Source organism: Bombus fervidus, unplaced genomic scaffold, assembly GCF_041682495.2.
Source record: "Bombus fervidus isolate BK054 unplaced genomic scaffold, iyBomFerv1 scaffold0040, whole genome shotgun sequence".
Lineage (NCBI taxonomy): Eukaryota > Metazoa > Arthropoda > Insecta > Hymenoptera > Apidae > Bombus > Bombus fervidus.
In genome coordinates, this window is record NW_027212603.1 from 40001 (window position 1) to 52500 (window position 12500).

Sequence of the window (12500 nt, forward strand, 5' to 3'; positions counted from 1 at the left end):
TCGACAATTTAATTCCAAACACAATTTCGCTACGTACGGCCGTCGATGCGAACGATGGTCGTACGTAGCGATTTTTTTTTCCTTTAAATCCAATGGAGATATCGTCTCGAGGGCGTGCCCGGGCGCCACTCCCCCCCCCAACCCCCCGCATCGCGGGTCAGCGCCGGGGTACGTACGATATTCTTAAGGTACGTACGTACGTACGAAAATACGACGACGATATTCGCAAGGGCGAGACGCGCGCTCGCTCCTCTTTTACTTTTCGTTCTCTCGTTTTTTCCTTCTTTCACCATCGACCAAACCGCTCTCGATCGATCCAAGAAACGAGACGAAAGTAACGAAAAATTAACGTAACGAAAATATACCGTGGACGTACGAAGTAACGGTCGCGATCGTTGCTCGCTCGCTGCGCTCGCTCGAACTTATACTAGCCCAACCCAAAACCGATCCCGCGAGTTTCTCCGATTTCAAGAGAAATCGAGGAACGAACGCGAAAAAGGGATTGGTTTTGGGTTGGGCTAGTTTTTTTTTCGAGCGAGCGCAGCGAGCGAGCAACGCTCGAGAGCCCGTCTGACTTTGAAAAATTTTCGTACCGAACGGTTATTTCGAGTTATTTCGCTTAAAAGCGTTGTGATGCGTATATATTTTTACATAAATGGGAATATCATGTATTCCTACGTCGGGATTAAGCGTTTATTTCGTCCCGAAAACGTTAAAAAAAAATTTTTATTCGAAAGGTTTTTTCGAATTTTTTCGCTTAAAAGCGTTATAAGGTGCGAATATTCTTGCATAAATCGCTTTAAAATGACGTTTTGCATCGGGATTAAGGGTTTATTTCGTCCCCGAAAGGTGCCGTAAAAAATTTACGATCGCGCCCGGGACGTTGGAACTTAGTCTCATTCTCGAGCGGTACGTAGGGACTTAGAAAAATTTCGGACCGAAACGTTATTTCGAGTTATTTCGCTTAAAAGCGTTACGAGGTATGAATATTTTTATAGAAATCGTTATGGTTCGACGAATTCTAGTCGAACGTAACGATTTCGTTTTATTTTTTTAAAAAATTGCCCCCTCCGGACCGACATGACCGGGAGGTTGGCACTTCGTCGATCCCCCGGCCGGGACGTAGGGACTTAGAAAAATTCCGGTCCAAAAAGTTATTTCGAGTTATCTCGCTAAAAAGCGTTACGAGGTATGAATATTTTTATATAAATGGCAATATTATGTATTTCTACGTCGGGATTAAGCGTTTATTTCGTCCCGAGAACTTTTAAAAAAAATTTTAAATCGAACAGTTTTTTCGAATTTTTTCGCTTAAAAGCGTTATAAGGTACGAATATTCTTGCATAAATCGCTTTAGAATGACGTTTTGCATCGGGATTAAGGGTTTATTTCGTCCCCGAAAGGTGCCGTAAAAAATTTACGATCGCGCCCGAGACGTTGGAACTTAGTCGCATTCTCGAGCGGTACGTAGGGACTTAGAAAAATTTTCGACCGAAAAGTTATTTCGAGTTATCTCGCTTAAAAGCGTTGTAAGGTGTGAATATTTTTATAGAAATCGTTATGGTTCGACGAATTCTAGTCGAACGTAACGATTTCGTTTTATTTTTTTAAAAAATTGCCCCCTCCGGACCGACATGACCGGGAGGTTGGCACTTCGTCGATCCCCCGGCCGGTACGTAGGGACTTAGAAAAATTCCGGACCGAAAAGGTTTTTCGAGTTATTTCGCTTAAAAGTGTTATAAGGTATGAATATTTTTATATAAATGGGAATATTATGTATTTCTACGTCGGGATTAAACGTTTATTTGGTCCCGAAAACGTTAAAAAAAAATTTTTTATTCGAAAGGTTTTTTTGAATTATTTCGCTTAAAAGCGTTATAAGGTGGCAATATTTGTGCATAAATCGCTTTAAAAGGACCTTTTACATCGGGATTAAGGGTGTATTTCGTCGCTGAAATGTTATATAAAAAAAGTACGATCGCGCCCGGGACGTTGGAACTTAGTCGCATTCTCGACCGGTACGTTGGGACTTAGAAAAATTTTCGACCGAAAAGTTTTTTCGAGTTATTTCGTTAAAAAGCGTTATGAGGTATGAATATTTTTATATAAATCGCTATATTATTGTATTTTACGTCGGGATTAAACGTTTATTTGGTCCTGAAAACGTTAAAAAAAAATAGTGGACCGACGCGACTCGGCCCGTCGGACTTGGTCATACTCTCCACCGGTACGTAGGGACTTAGAAAAATTTTCGACCGAAAAGTTTTTTCGAGTTATTTCGCTTAAAAGTGTTATAAGGTATGAATATTTTTATATAAATCGTTGTATTATTATATTTTACGTCGGGATTAAACGTTTATTTCGTCCCGAAAACGTTAAAAAAAAATTTTTTATTCGAAAGGTTTTTTTGAATTATTTCGCTTAAAAGCGTTATAAGGTGGCAATATTTGTGCATAAATCGCTTTAAAAGGACCTTTTACATCGGGATTAAGGGTTTATTTCGTCGCTGAAATGTTATATAAAAAAAGTACGATCGCGCCCGGGACGTTGGAACTTAGTCGCATTCTCGACCGGTACGTTGGGACTTAGAAAAATTTTCGACCGAAAAGTTTTTTCGAGTTATTTCGTTAAAAAGCGTTATGAGGTATGAATATTTTTATATAAATCGCTATATTATTGTATTTTACGTCGGGATTAAACGTTTATTTGGTCCTGAAAACGTTAAAAAAAAATAGTGGACCGACGCGACTCGGCCCGTCGGACTTGGTCATACTCTCCACCGGTACGTAGGGACTTAGAAAAATTTTCGACCGAAAAGTTTTTTCGAGTTATTTCGCTTAAAAGTGTTATAAGGTATGAATATTTTTATATAAATCGTTGTATTATTATATTTTACGTCGGGATTAAACGTTTATTTCGTCCCGAAAACGTTAAAAAAAAATTTTTTATTCGAAAGGTTTTTTTGAATTATTTCGCTTAAAAGCGTTATAAGGTGGCAATATTTGTGCATAAATCGCTTTAAAAGGACCTTTTACATCGGGATTAAGGGTTTATTTCGTCGCTGAAATGTTATATAAAAAAAGTACGATCGCGCCCGGGACGTTGGAACTTAGTCGCATTCTCGACCGGTACGTAGGGACTTAGAAAAATTTTCGACCGAAAAGTTTTTTCGAGTTATTTCGCTTAAAAGTGTTATAAGGTATGAATATTTTTATATAAATCGCTATATTATTATATTTTACGTCGGGATTAAACGTTTATTTCGTCCCGAAAACGTTAAAAAAAAATAGTGGACCGACGCGACTCGGCCCGTCGGACTTGGTCATACTCTCCACCGGTACGTAGGGACTTAGAAAAATTTCGGACCGAAAAGTTTTTTCGAGTTATTTCGTTAAAAAGCGTTATGAGGTATGAATATTTTTATATAAATCGCTATATTATTGTATTTTACGTCGGGATTAAACGTTTATTTGGTCCCGAAAACGTTAAAAAAAAATTTTTTATTCGAAAGGTTTTTTCGAGTTATTTCGTTAAAAAGCGTTATAAGGTACGAATATTCTTGCATAAATCGCTTTAAAATGACTTTTTACGTCGGGATTAAGCGTTTATTTCGTCGCTGGAAAGTTATATAAAAAAAGTACGATCGCGCCCGGGACGTTGGAACTTAGTCGCATTCTCGACCGGTACGTAGGGACTTAGAAAAATTTCGGACCGAAAAGTTTTTTCGAGTTATTTCGTTAAAAAGCGTTATGAGGTATGAATATTTTTATATAAATCGCTATATTATTGTATTTTACGTCGGGATTAAACGTTTATTTCGTCCGTGGAAGGTTAAAAAAAAACGGACGGATACGACCGGGCCTTTGGAACTTTGTCTCATTCTGGACCGGTACGTTGGGACTTAGAAAAATTTCGGCCGGCGGAAAAGTCCGAAATACTTATTTCGAGTTATTTCGTTAAAAAGCGTTATAAGGTATAAATATTTTTGCGGAAACGGTTATATCTCTATTAAATACAACTGGATTAAACGTTTTTTCGAATTTTTTAAAAAATTTGTGTTCGACGAACTGACACGACTGCGATATTTGTTTAATTATTTCGTTAATTAACGTTGCAAGGTATATATTTTTTTGCATATTTCTCGTTGTTTCAACGTGTTCTAATCGATTAAGAACGTGGTTTTTGTCCGTATTCGTTAAAAGAGGTGGTTTACTGATGCGATTTTAAAAAAAAAAAAAAAATTAAATTTTTCGATAAAAACTTGTTTAAAATATTAAAATAAGCGGTGCGTTAAAATATCTCGACGATAGGACGTTTTATAAGGGTACTTTATTGGAACAAAGTGGTCGAGCGTTTCAGAGACTAAGTCCGACGGTACGTTGGGACTTAGAAAAATTTCGGCCGGCGGAAAAGTCCGAAAAGCTTATTTCGAGTTATTTCGTTAAAAAGCGTTATAAGGTATAAATATTTTTGCAGAAACGGTTATATCTCTATTAAATACAACTGGATTAAACGTTTTTTTCGAATTTTTTAAAAAATTAGTGTCCGTCGAACTGACACGACTGCGATATTTGTTTAATTTTTTCGTTAATTAACGTTGCAAGGTATATATTTTTTTGCATATTTCTCGTTGTTTTAACGTGTTCTAATCGATTAAGAACGTGGTTTTTGTCCGTATTCGTTAAAAGAGGTGGTTTACTGATGCGATTTTTAAAAAAAAAAAAAAATTAAATTTTTCGATAAAAACTCGTTTGAAATATTAAAATAAGCGGTGCGTTAAAATATCTCGACGATAGGATGTTTTCTAAGGGTAGTTTATTCGAAAAAAGTGGTCGAGCGTTTCAGAGACTAAGTCCGACGGTACGCTCTAACGGAGGTTTTACATGGTAAGCGCCCGGCCGCTGGCCCGGCCGGCGCCGACCGTCCGGCCGGCGCTTTGGTATCTATAAGAGACACGTCGAGTCGGACGGTCCGGACGGAACAGCGTCGAGCGCGTGGCTATTCTACGGCCTCGGTTGAGAATTCAGTCACCGCTCCTCGAGTCTTAGTGAACTTTTTTACTATTTCTCGACTGTTCCTTCGTTCTCGTATCGACTCTTTCTCTACACTGCTGCGCCGCGGGTCGCTGTCCTGGACGTAATGACCAAATAACGTGGCAAGGTTCCCCTTAGTCGGGAAGCTGGATCCTGTATGCTCGCACTAACTTTAAAAAAAGTTAGGGCAGTGTGCTTGTTACTAACTGAGTATCAATTCATGCTGGTTCGGCAGAGACCGTTCCAAAACTTATGTTATAGCGTACGCAGTACGTTTTAAACATACGAAAGGCTAATGGGGAGCGTACTACCTTTTAGGAAGTGCGTTCTTTCTGATTGGAGAATATCAAAAGAACGAACGAATATGTTTCTTACGAGGACGGTACGTTCAGCATGCAGTTTACGTGCTTTTTACCGCTAAGGCATATTCGTTCAACCAACAAACCATTCTTACAGAATGATCCTATGAACAGAATGATCTTAAAATATTCCACACAAACAATCAAACGAACGAAAGAAAGTAAAGAGAGAGTGGCGAAATGAGAGAGAGTAGTGGCGTTCGACGTTACAACGGGAATTAAAAGGGTGTCGTCGAACGTTCACTAAGAACGAAAAGTCTCGTCGTACGGTGTTACGGACCCACCTACGACACTCTGAGGCTATTTTAAAAAGAGAGTCTTTTGACTCTAATATATATATAAAATACAAAGTTCCCTGGTTGATCCTGCCAGTAGTCATATGCTTGTCTCAAAGATTAAGCCATGCATGTCTCAGTACATGCCGCATTAAGGTGAAACCGCGAATGGCTCATTAAATCAGTTATGGTTTCTTAGATCATACTTAAACTTACTTGGATAACTGTGGTAATTCTAGAGCTAATACATGCAAACAGATTCGTACCAGAGATGGTACGAATGCTTTTATTAGATCAAAACCAATCGGTGGCGGATGGCTCGTCCGTTCGTCCATCGTTTGTTTTGGTGACTCTGAATAACTTTGTGCTGATCGCATGGTCATCTAGCACCGGCGACGCATCTTTCAAATGTCTGCCTTATCAACTGTCGATGGTAGGTTCTGCGCCTACCATGGTTGTAACGGGTAACGGGGAATCAGGGTTCGATTCCGGAGAGGGAGCCTGAGAAACAGCTACCACATCCAAGGAAGGCAGCAGGCGCGCAAATTACCCACTCCCGGCACGGGGAGGTAGTGACGAAAAATAACGATACGGGACTCATCCGAGGCCCCGTAATCGGAATGAGTACACTTTAAATCCTTTAACGAGGACCAATTGGAGGGCAAGTCTGGTGCCAGCAGCCGCGGTAATTCCAGCTCCAATAGCGTATATTAAAGTTGTTGCGGTTAAAAAGCTCGTAGTTGAATCTGTGTGTCACAGTGTCGGTTCACCGCTCGCGGTGTTTAACTGGCATTATGTGGTACGTCCTATCGGTGGGCTTAGCTCCTCGCGGGGCGGTCCAACTAATATCCCATCGCGGTGCTCTTCACTGAGTGTCGAGGTGGGCCGATACGTTTACTTTGAACAAATTAGAGTGCTTAAAGCAGGCTACCTTCGCCTGAATACTGTGTGCATGGAATAATGGAATAGGACCTCGGTTCTATTTTGTTGGTTTTCGGAGCCCCGAGGTAATGATTAATAGGGACAGATGGGGGCATTCGTATTGCGACGTTAGAGGTGAAATTCTTGGATCGTCGCAAGACGGACAGAAGCGAAAGCATTTGCCAAAAATGTTTTCATTAATCAAGAACGAAAGTTAGAGGTTCGAAGGCGATCAGATACCGCCCTAGTTCTAACCATAAACGATGCCAGCCAGCGATCCGCCGAAGTTCCTCCGATGACTCGGCGGGCAGCTTCCGGGAAACCAAAGCTTTTGGGTTCCGGGGGAAGTATGGTTGCAAAGCTGAAACTTAAAGGAATTGACGGAAGGGCACCACCAGGAGTGGAGCCTGCGGCTTAATTTGACTCAACACGGGAAACCTCACCAGGCCCGGACACCGGAAGGATTGACAGATTGATAGCTCTTTCTTGATTCGGTGGGTGGTGGTGCATGGCCGTTCTTAGTTGGTGGAGCGATTTGTCTGGTTAATTCCGATAACGAACGAGACTCTAGCCTGCTAAATAGACGTAAATTATGGTATCTCGAAGGCCCCCGGCTTCGGTCGGCGGGTTTTTACTACCAACGTACAAACAAATCTTCTTAGAGGAACAGGCGGCTTCTAGCCGCACGAGATTGAGCAATAACAGGTCTGTGATGCCCTTAGATGTTCTGGGCCGCACGCGCGCTACACTGAAGGAATCAGCGTGTTTTCCCTGGCCGAAAGGCCCGGGTAACCCGCTGAACCTCCTTCGTGCTAGGGATTGGGGCTTGCAATTATTCCCCATGAACGAGGAATTCCCAGTAAGCGCGAGTCATAAGCTCGCGTTGATTACGTCCCTGCCCTTTGTACACACCGCCCGTCGCTACTACCGATTGAATGATTTAGTGAGGTCTTCGGACTGGTGCGCGGCCAATGTGATAAGCATTGCCGATGTTACCGGGAAGATGACCAAACTTGATCATTTAGAGGAAGTAAAAGTCGTAACAAGGTTTCCGTAGGTGAACCTGCGGAAGGATCATTAACGAAAAATACAAAAACACAAAGAATATTTGACTTGAACACTGTATAATAAAATATATATAATATCGTCGGTAAGGAGCCGTACTCCTCCTATATCGACACAAAGTATATACGACGTATTAACAAGCTATATACTTTGACAAAAGCCAAATTTTTTACAATAAGGAGGTGAGAGACGCTCCAGTTACGAAACTATACGAAGAGTGTGGCACTCTCTCTCGATCATCGGGATGAAGAGATATACTTTTACACGAATAATTCGAGGCGCCTGCGTGAGGTCGTACACAGAAAGACCCGCCGTCTCCGAATAATATTATAACAAACGAAAAACTTAAAAATATTCTCGAGGCGCCTGCGTGAGGTCGTAAACAGAAAGACCCGCCGTCTCCGAATAATATAACACACGGAAAACTTAAAAAGATTCTCGAGGCGCTTGCGTGAGGTCGTACACAGAAAGACCCGCCGTCTCCGAATCCTATAACACGAAACCGCTACTATTAATAATAATAATAATAATAACGATATGTGAGGGAACTTGAGCTGAACACATATCGAAAAAACTAAAAGTTACAGTGGAAACCACGTGTAATGAGAAATGCGATCGAGGCGCCTGCGTGAGGTCGTACACAGAAAGACCCGCCGTCACGATCTCGTATTTCGTATTTGCATCGTGGAAATCCAACGAACGAACAATATAATATATAAACTAAAATCTCTAAAGTGCCTCGTGTCGGAGAGATCACTGCTCACACCTCTTCTATATTTCGTAGTTGCGTTGCGTAGGCCTCACCTCCTAGCAACGGGACATAAGGAAGACTGCTCTTTGGGATCGAACGAAGCGTCTATAACGAGTCGTCGACGAGAGCGAAAGAACGCGAATAGCGAGCCGCAGAAAAAAAGGATACCGAATTATATATCTTCGAAGGTTCTCTTCGAAGATCCATGGATACCTATATCTGCGCGTCTCCAGCTATCTCGCGCGTCTCTCCAAACTCTCGTCGTTCCTCGAAACGTGCTTCCTACCCAAAGGGCGTTCGTTCTTCCTATGTCGTTTCGTTGTCGTTCGTTTCAACGGCGAACGATATACGATGTTCGACAAAACGAAACCACGTTGTACGTTCGTACTCGTGGATCGGGTAACCTAGAACGAAAACGCATTGCGTGGATGTTGGCCCGAAAAGATATATACCAAGGCGAGTGATGGTAAAGAGTAACGATTCTTAACTAGACGAAGTTGGTTCAGAGGGGACCGCCGGCCGTCTCTCTATCCTCGCGAGTCTAATGCCTCGTTCCGTCGCTAGAGTTTTTCAAACTCTGCTTCTGGCTATCGGGAAGAATAGACCGCGCGCGAGGAAGAGGAACGACGACCGTGCGCGTCCCATCGATTTTTTTTATTTTTACCTGAACCACCGAAGTCGATTCAGAGGGGACCGCCGGCCGTCTCTCTATCCTCGTTGTCGTGAGTCATATGCCTCGTTCCGTCGCTAGAGTTTTTCAAACTCTGCTTCTGGCTATCGGGAAGAAACGACCGCGCGAGGAAGACGACGACGACCGTGCGCGTCCCATCGAATTTTTTTTTATTTTTACCTGATCGACGGAAGTTTCGTCCGGTTCGTCTCTTTTACCATCGTCTCGTCGACCCGTTCAGAGGGGACCGCCTGTCCATATCCTCGTTGTCGTGAGTCATATGCCTCGTTCCGTCGCTAGAGTTTTTCAAACTCTGCTTCTGGCTATCGGGAAGAAACGACCGCGCGAGGCCGATGGCTGCGAGTCCCATCGAATTTTTTTTAAACGCACGCACACACATACACCTGAACGGAGATGCGTTCCTTTTCGTCGCGATTTTTCGCGCTTTAGTCGTCGTTGTCGCCATCCGTTCGGAGGGGACCGCCGGCCGTCTCTCTATCCTCGTTGTCGAGAGTCTAATGCCTCGTTCCGTCGCTAGAGTTTTTCAAACTCTGCTTCTGGCTATCGGGAAGAAAAGACCGCGCGAGGAAGAGGAAGGACGACCGTGCGCGTCCCTTTCGAATTTTTTTTTATTTTTACCTGAGCGACCAAAGTGGATTCAGAGGGGACCGCCGGTCGTCTCTCTATCCTCGTTGTCGCGAGTCTAATGCCTCGTTCCGTCGCTAGAGTTTTTCAAACTCTGCTTCTGGCTATCGGGAAGAATAGACCGCGCGCGAGGAAGAGGAAGGACGACCGTGCGCGTCCCATCGATTTTTTTTATTTTTACCTGAACCACCGAAGTCGATTCAGAGGGGACCGCCGGCCGTGTCTGTATCCTCGTTGTCGAGAGTCTAATGCCTCGTTCCGTCGCTAGAGTTTTTCAAACTCTGCTTCTGGCTATCGGGAAGAAACGACCGCGCGAGGAAGACTACGACCGTGCGCGTCCCATCGATTTTTTTTTACCCGAACGATGGAGATGCATATCGGCTGTTTGCTTCGAATAACTGGACGAGAGGAACGAACATATATATATATATCATGGGCTAGCCACCGTGCGCTTTCTTCGCGAGATCGTGTGCTGTACAGAGGATTCAGAATCGGGTGTTATATCCCCGTCGTTTCCTGACGAACGGAGCTTCGATCTCGTTGGTTGTTATATATTATAATGCACTTTACGCCCGGTCGGCGGGCTGCGTGTGTCGTCGCGCAGTCCGTCCGATTTCGTTTTCGAACGTATTTTCGTGTCGTCAATCATATGGCGACTTCCGCGCGTTCGATTCCCGTTGGTCGGACGTTTGTCGGATATCGGCTTCTTTCGAACCGAGAATAAGAGTACAAAAACCTGAGTACACAAACAAAAATCCATGCATAAACGATTACCCTGAACGGTGGATCACTTGGCTCGTGGGTCGATGAAGAACGCAGCTAATTGCGCGTCAACGTGTGAACTGCAGGACACATGAACATCGACATTTCGAACGCACATTGCGGTCCACGGATACAATTCCTGGACCACGCCTGGCTGAGGGTTGCTCACGTAAACCTAAGACTGCTTGCGTTGCGTATCGTTGCTCTCGGTCCGTATCTCTCTGTTCTTTCTTGCCTCGTCGACAGCCCGCCGTCGTTCGTTTTATCTTTAAACGAACGTTTCTGAGTCGGAGGACGAGCGCCAAGCAAAAGAATACGAATTAAAGAGCGGTCGAGGGCTCGTACGCGACGTACGAGCGATTGTTGGACGTTCGTCGGCGTTCGTCGCTGGATCGTGTGGAGACCGGCGTACGCATGCTCTCGATACAAATATATATGAAAAATCTATCGCGTTCACGGGAGACTCGCAAAACTACCTCCGTCTCTTCTCTGTCCCTTCTTGGCTTGACAACCCGCCGTCGTTCGTGTTTTACGAACGTTTCTGAGTCGGACGAAGCGCAAGAAGAAGGATACGAATTAAAAGAGCGCGGAGAGAACCGTCGTCGTCGACGCGGTTATCGAGATACACAGAGCGAGTTTTCTTCGTGGCCGATTTTTTTTTTCTTTTTGTATCAGCCTCTGCTACGTTTTGTTAGTCTTCGATAAGCACGAATGACCGCGCCCCCGACGTCGTCTTAAATGAATTTTTGGCGAGACTGAGAGAAAGCAAAAATATTTTTGAACAAAGTCAGTCGAGAGAGGAGAGAAAAGAGAACCAAGATATTAAAACCTAAACCTAAACTTGGTGGCGTAACGAAAAACTGTGTGCCTTAAAGAAACACAACCGTCTTTTCATCAAGATGTTTTTACTCGTACAGCCCCAGGGATCGAATACCCACTCCGTCTGTTCGTGCGGCAGAGATGTATTCTGCAGGCGCGAGACGACTGACGAGAAGACAACGAGGACCGTCGCATCGATGGGTCGTCGTTGCGTTTTTCATCCTCTGTGCTTTTTTCTGTTCTTCGCGAACCCAGAGAAAGCCGTAGATCCGGGAACGGACACACGAGATTTCTTCGAACGCTGATGACTTAGGGAGATGATCCCCAGCGTTGCGCGGAGATCGGAGAGTACGCGTACATGTATCGGGACGAATTTTTCCCCGTCGGTCGCGTATCTCTCTGCCCGCGCGCCTGGCCCAAAGCCACGTTCGTCGGAAATCAACGAAAAGTGTGTTACGATCTAGCGTGCGTCTACGATCGGCTATATTTAAGGGTGACGAAGAAGAGAAAAGCTCACGGTGTTGCGCAACGTTTCTGTACCCGATTTTAAGATGTGCATGTGAGTCCGTTACAAAGTTGTTCGGATCGTCGAAAATAGTCGTTTTCGTCGTCGTGCGAAAGAGAATAATCTCTGACATTGGCACGGAGAGATCGCGCAGAGGAAGAGAACGATCCTCTTTGGCGAGGCTCGAGAAAGACTAACGAAACTTGATTAGAGACGAGGTATACACGCGCCGTACGTACGACGTACGCGCGTGTGATTTTTTTTTGCTTTAAGGCGTTTCGGCGCTCCGAGTATTAGAGAAAAAGAGATCGTTGGTCATCCCATGTCTCTTCGTCGTCTATCGCTGGACCGCGCATCCTAACGTATCGCCGGTCGTCCAGTCCCCGAGTAATAAATTCACCCCGTTGTGTACGTCTCGCGCTCGCTTTTCCACTTGCGTGAGTTCCCGTGCGTTTTCGTCGTTGGTACAGAGCAAAGAAACCGATATGTTATATATATGTCGCGTGTTCGATCTCTGTGCCAGCAATAACAGGCGAAAACAAGGAACCGCTGGAATCGTCGAGAAGAGAGAAACGGCTACGGGAGATATATTATACATAACACGTATAATATATATATATTATACAAAGAGGACGGGCGTTAAAAACCGGAGATCGTTACGGGTGTCTTGCGTGAGTCTTAGCTCGAACATGATA

The 12500-nt window shown here is 44.0% G+C and overlaps 2 non-coding genes across 2 annotated transcripts; both read left to right on the plus strand.

Moving 5' to 3' along the window:
- The first annotated feature begins 5744 nt into the window (after nt 1-5744).
- On the plus strand, nt 5745-7668 carry LOC139997215 (small subunit ribosomal RNA). Its single transcript, XR_011802648.1, has one exon. It is a non-coding gene; the product is annotated as a small subunit ribosomal RNA (ribosomal RNA).
- A 2822-nt stretch (nt 7669-10490) lies between these two features.
- On the plus strand, nt 10491-10645 carry LOC139997223 (5.8S ribosomal RNA). Its single transcript, XR_011802655.1, has one exon. It is a non-coding gene; the product is annotated as a 5.8S ribosomal RNA (ribosomal RNA).
- The last annotated feature ends 1855 nt before the right edge of the window (nt 10646-12500 follow it).